The 5,459-nt window shown below is 37.8% G+C and overlaps 1 pseudogene; it reads left to right on the top strand.

Moving 5' to 3' along the window:
• The first annotated feature begins 1,556 nt into the window (after nt 1-1,556).
• LOC102425744 lies at nt 1,557-3,039 on the top strand (annotated as a pseudogene).
• The last annotated feature ends 2,420 nt before the right edge of the window (nt 3,040-5,459 follow it).

The raw sequence follows: 5,459 nt of genomic DNA on the forward strand, positions 1-5,459 counted from the left end.
TCCCTTAGGACGTTTCATCATTACCTTGGCCACCCACTTCTTCCTTAGCCTGCTCTGCTTATCCTTCACATCAGCACAGCGCTCCTTCACCAGGAAACCTTCTGCTCCCAAGACTGGGTTAAGTGTACCTTCTATGTGCTCGCAGAGTACACACATGCACTTTCCCTTACTCAGCATCTGCCATGTTGCACTCTAATTGCCTGATTGATGATGTCACAACTGTAACCAACCTGAGGTAGGCATGGTGCCAGGAACATAGTAGGTACCAATAAACTTTGTTGAATGAAAGATTACATGAATAAACAGGTAACTTTTTACTTTAGTGTTCTCTTTGACAAATTAACAGTTACATCTAAGATTCCTTTTACATACCTCCAGAAGGAAAAATATCCTGATGAAAGCTAAAAAAGCAAAAGTAATGTTTTAATTGGGGTTTGAAAAACAAGATGGTCTGTCTGATCAAATAGAGGACTTTAAACCATGATGACAGGGTCTAAAGATAAACTAGAATACCAATGGGAATAGCTACAGAAAATATAAAAAGTTATAAATGTTTACAATCATCTATACCTAAATGTTGTACACCTTAATACATTAGCCAAAGCCACTAGCTAAGAGTTCCATTTATGGAAGACTCTTATGAATTAACTAGAGGCCCTTTGCACGAAATTCGTGCAAGAGTAGGCCTTCCTTCCCCTGGCTGCCAGCACCGGCTTCCCTCTGGCACCCAGGACCCGGGCTTCCCTCCGGCTCCCAGGCTTCCCTCCCACCGCTGGCAGGCACCCTGGACTTGGGCTTCCCTTGCAGCCCCGGCTTTGTCTGGAAGGTCGTCCAGAAGGATGTCTGGTCTAATTAGCATATTATGCTATTATTATTATAGATTATTATAGATGGACCTGGGCAATGATCATCAATGGACACTAACATCACACACACAAAAAAATAACCAGACATGATGGTAGCTCCAAATGGAAATATACACCAACACTTACTATTTCTTCAACAAACAAATAAAAATACTAAATCTAATTAGCCTCTAGACTTAACTACAGATTTACCGATGACATAGTAAAGGACATAATAAATGTTAACTGAACACTATTGGGATATAGCCACCAATATTCAGACTTAAGGAAACTCTAGGACAAATGATACAGTTTCTTTAACAAATAGATTATAAAGAAAGAAAAAAGGTAGGGGAGGCAATGAGAAGGGTATCAACTATTGCAATGATTAAACTTGGATCCTTATTCAAACAAGGAAACTTTAAAAAAAAATTGTTGAGAAAGCCTGGCTGGCATGGCTCAGCAGTTGAGCATCAACCTATGAGGTCACAGTTCAATTCCTGGTCAGAGCACCTGCCCGGGTTGTGGGCTCTATCCCTAGTGGGGGGGGGCATACAGGAGGCAGGCAATCAATGATTCTCTCTCATCACTGATGTATCTATCTCTCTCTCCCTCTCCCATCCTCTCTGAAATCAATAAAAAATATATTTTAAAAAAACTGACAAGAAAGAGAGACATCTGGAATTTCTGGCCCCTTTCTCTTTGCCTTAAATTCGTGTGTCTTTTATGAATAATCTAAAGCAGCAAAAGCCAACGCTATCAGGCCAGTGTTTTAAAGCCAGATAAAGAGATGAAAAAGAGAGGTTTAACCCTACTCAGTTTCAAGACTGTATTTATTCAAGGCTTAAGTGAAACTGGTACTGATTTGGAAGCAGTAGCCGTTTCTTGATGCTTCTGGAGCAAAACGTAACGCCGATATGCAGAAACACTCTTTGACATTCTGGTGGCCAGGGGAATGCTGGCCCCAGGTGGTACAACGGCAGAAGACATGATGCGCACAGATGTCTGTGTGTTTGCAGCACAAGAAGACCTAGAGACCATGTAAGCATTTGCTCAGGTTTTTAACAAGTTAATCAGGCGCTACAAATACCTGGAGAAAGGTTTTGAAGATGAAGTGAAAAAGCTGCTGCTGTTCTTAAAGCGTTTTTCGGAGTCGGAGAGGAACAGGCTGGCTATGTTGACTGGTGTTCTCCTGGCTAATGGAACACTTAATGCACCCATTCTTAATAGCCTTTATAATGAGAATTTGGTTAAAGAAGGGGTTTCAGCAGCTTTTGCTGTAAAGCTCTGTAAATCATGGATAAATGAAAAAGATATCAGTGCAGTAGCTTCAAGTCTTCAGAAAGTCAGCATGGATAACAAACTGATGGGACATTCTCCTGACAATAAACAAAGCGTTGAACACTTCACAAAGTATTTCACTGAGGCAGGCTTAAAAGAGCCTTCAGAATATGTTCAGAATCAGCAAACCATAGGAGTTCGTGAAGAACTCCAGAAAGAACGTCAAGAACAGATGTCCCCGTGGTGATCCATTTAAGGATATAATTTTGTATGTCAAGGAGATGAAAAAAACAAAACAAAAACCCAACATTCCAGAACTCGTTGTCATTGGATGAATCTGGTCCAGTGTAATGAGCACCGTGGAATGGAACAAAAAAGAGCTTGTAGCAGAGCAAACCATCAAGTACATGAAGCAATACAGCCCTCTCCTCGCTGCCTTTACTACTCAAGGTCAGACTGAGCTGTTACTGAAGATGCAGGAGTATTGCTATGATAACATTTATTTCATGAAAGCCTTCCAGAAAATAGTGGTGCTTTTTTATAAAGCTGAAGTCCTGAGTGAGGAGCCCATTCTGAAGTGGTACAAAGATGCACATGTTGCAAAGGGGAAAAGTGTCTTCCTTGAGCAAAGGAAAAAGTTTGTGGAGTGTCTCAAAAATGCTGAAGAAGAATCTGAGTCTGAAGCTGAAGAAGGTGATTAAATTTTGAAACTACACACCCTCAGTAAAGTAAACAGGAGTTGTAGATAAAATGTCATGTCTCATGTGTCCTGGTTCTTACATCTTCCTACCTCCCTATATCAAGCATGATATAAGGGCTTTCATGGCAAATTTTATTTTAACTGTTTCTATGGTTACTGGAAATGTTGGGTTTAGTTTCCAAAACCATGTTTTAAGTAGCTACAGGAGCTATAGATTTGAATCTAATGTTGGATTAGTCTTTTCAGTTATCTTCTGCCTCCTCTATTTTCTACTGTAATAACGTACTTTAAGGCCTCCCACAATGAACAGTTCACTTTTTTCCCTGGGTTTTCTATATAAACTTTTCAAGATATGATTTGTTTAAAAATAATTTGTTATAAAAATTATGTTTGCAAATTAAATGGTAAAAGTACCCAAAGTCGCAAAAAAAGAGAGAGAGCGAGAGCGCACGAGAGAGAGAGAGAGAGAGAGAAAGAGAGAGAGAGAGAGAGAGAGAGAAACATCCATGTGAGAGAGAAACAGGTCAGTCGCCTCCTGGATGTGCCTAGACTAGAGATCAAATCTGCAACCTGGGTATGTGCCATGACTGGAAATCGAACCAGCCACCTCTGGTGTAAGGGATGATGCTCCAACCAATTGAGCCACACTGGCCAGAGCCAAACAATGAACTTTTGTAAAAATTAGGTAATTGGGAAAATTTGAACATTGACTACTAGCTTTTGAAGATATTAAGGAATTACTGACAAATTTTATGTATGAAAATTACTGTGGTTATGTTTTTAAAAAGAATTCTTATCTTTGGGAGGCACATATTAAATATTTATGGGTGAAAATAATATAATGTCTAGGATTTGTTTCAAATAATCCAGGAGTAGGGTAAGAAAAAGGTAGGTTTTAAATTTTCCATAATAAAATGTATTTAAAAATTATGTATGGTGATGGAAAAAATAAAATAAAGAAACAAATATGGAAAGCAAGCTTCACTGTAAGTTTAGCAAAGGACAACTAGAGTCCTGGTTTTTTCATATTAATTTTATATACTTAATAACTGTTTTACAGAATAGAAAAATTTCAAGAGTAAAACTTTCCCTCTGTTTTCCATCTCCAGTTGCCTCTCTAAGAGGCAACTACTGTTAACTGAGTGTACTTCTGGACATATCCAGGAATATTTTATGCATTTAGAAATATAATATTTAATATGAATTGAATCCTACCATTCATATTATTCTATATCTTGCTTGTTGTACCTTAATATTCTCTTGGACATTTCCTCATATATTTGGCTTTACCTCACTCTTTTTAAAGATTGTATCATATTTTATGGCATGGGCTACATAATTCACTTAACTAACTCCCCTACAAGTGAAGAACTGTGCTCTTTTCAGTGTGTTATTACAAACAATGCAGCATGGGTATTCTTGGGCATATATCATGACTCACTTATGCAAATGTTTCTGTGAGACAATTTACAGAAGAATTGCTGTGTCACAGGATATATGCATTTAAATTTTAGACAGATGTCATCAAACTGCCTTCCAAAATGGTTGCACTAATGTACACTCACTCCCTTTCTTCCCATCAGAGTATGTATCTGAGAGTGCATGCTTCCCCAATACTGGAGATTGACATGCTTAAATAATTTTCAATCTGACATTTGAAAATTTTTATATATACCCACATATTTTGTTTGTATGTCATTAATTATGGTAACTATTGATCTTTTTCCCCTCATTATGTGAACTGTCAATTCATGTCTTTTACACTGGGTTCTTGATCTTTTAAATTGATTTGCAAAATTACTGTGTGTACTAATGAAATCAGTGTACTTGTTCTGAAAAGAAAAAAAATAATGATACTCCAACTACAGATCTGAAAAATACTAAAGACTGGCTTCAAAATACAAGTACATGTTACCTACCAAGAAACAATATGGCTGTAGGAGGTTGACTTTCTGTAATCGTGTATCGTGTATTATGTGATTACAGGACATTCAAATAAATGTAAAAAAAAAACCCACAAAGAAATACAGAAGACATGTCACCGTTCACATCTTCAAGAAACCATGAATTCGCATGTAAGTTGTTTAAATTTACCCATTTCCCCTTGCACTCCTCGCTACCTTTCGACAGTCCTAGATATGCACTCCTATTCATCTGACTTGAAAACCTGACATTCTCTTTCACTCCTTACTCATGTCATAGTCAAGTCAGGTTCTGAGGCCTACTAATTTCTGTTCAGGTTCTTTGCTACAATAGCTCACTTAAGAGAATAGATTCAATGCTCCCCTGGCTTCCTGAACCCAAATACCTTCCCCATTATTACCACTACCCTCTTTCCCCCAAATGTAGGCCTGTAACACCACATATCTGCACTATTACTGCTTTAACTATAGTTGCTCTTGATGCCTGCCATCTTTGTAGATCTACTACCAATTTTAAATATTATCTCTGTATTAAACAGAAACAGCATTTCATCCTCTACTGTATTCCCCTGCTTAAAAACCCATAATAGCTATCTACCTAATATCCAATAAAGAGTTAGTAGAGGTATAACAGAAAGCAGTTAATTTTAGAAACCTGGCCTTACCTTTTACTAGGGCTGTGACATTGAATTTGTTTCCATATTCATTAAA

This window comes from Myotis lucifugus, unplaced genomic scaffold, assembly GCF_000147115.1.
Source record: "Myotis lucifugus unplaced genomic scaffold, Myoluc2.0 scaffold_1196, whole genome shotgun sequence".
In the NCBI taxonomy this organism is placed as follows: domain Eukaryota; kingdom Metazoa; phylum Chordata; class Mammalia; order Chiroptera; family Vespertilionidae; genus Myotis; species Myotis lucifugus.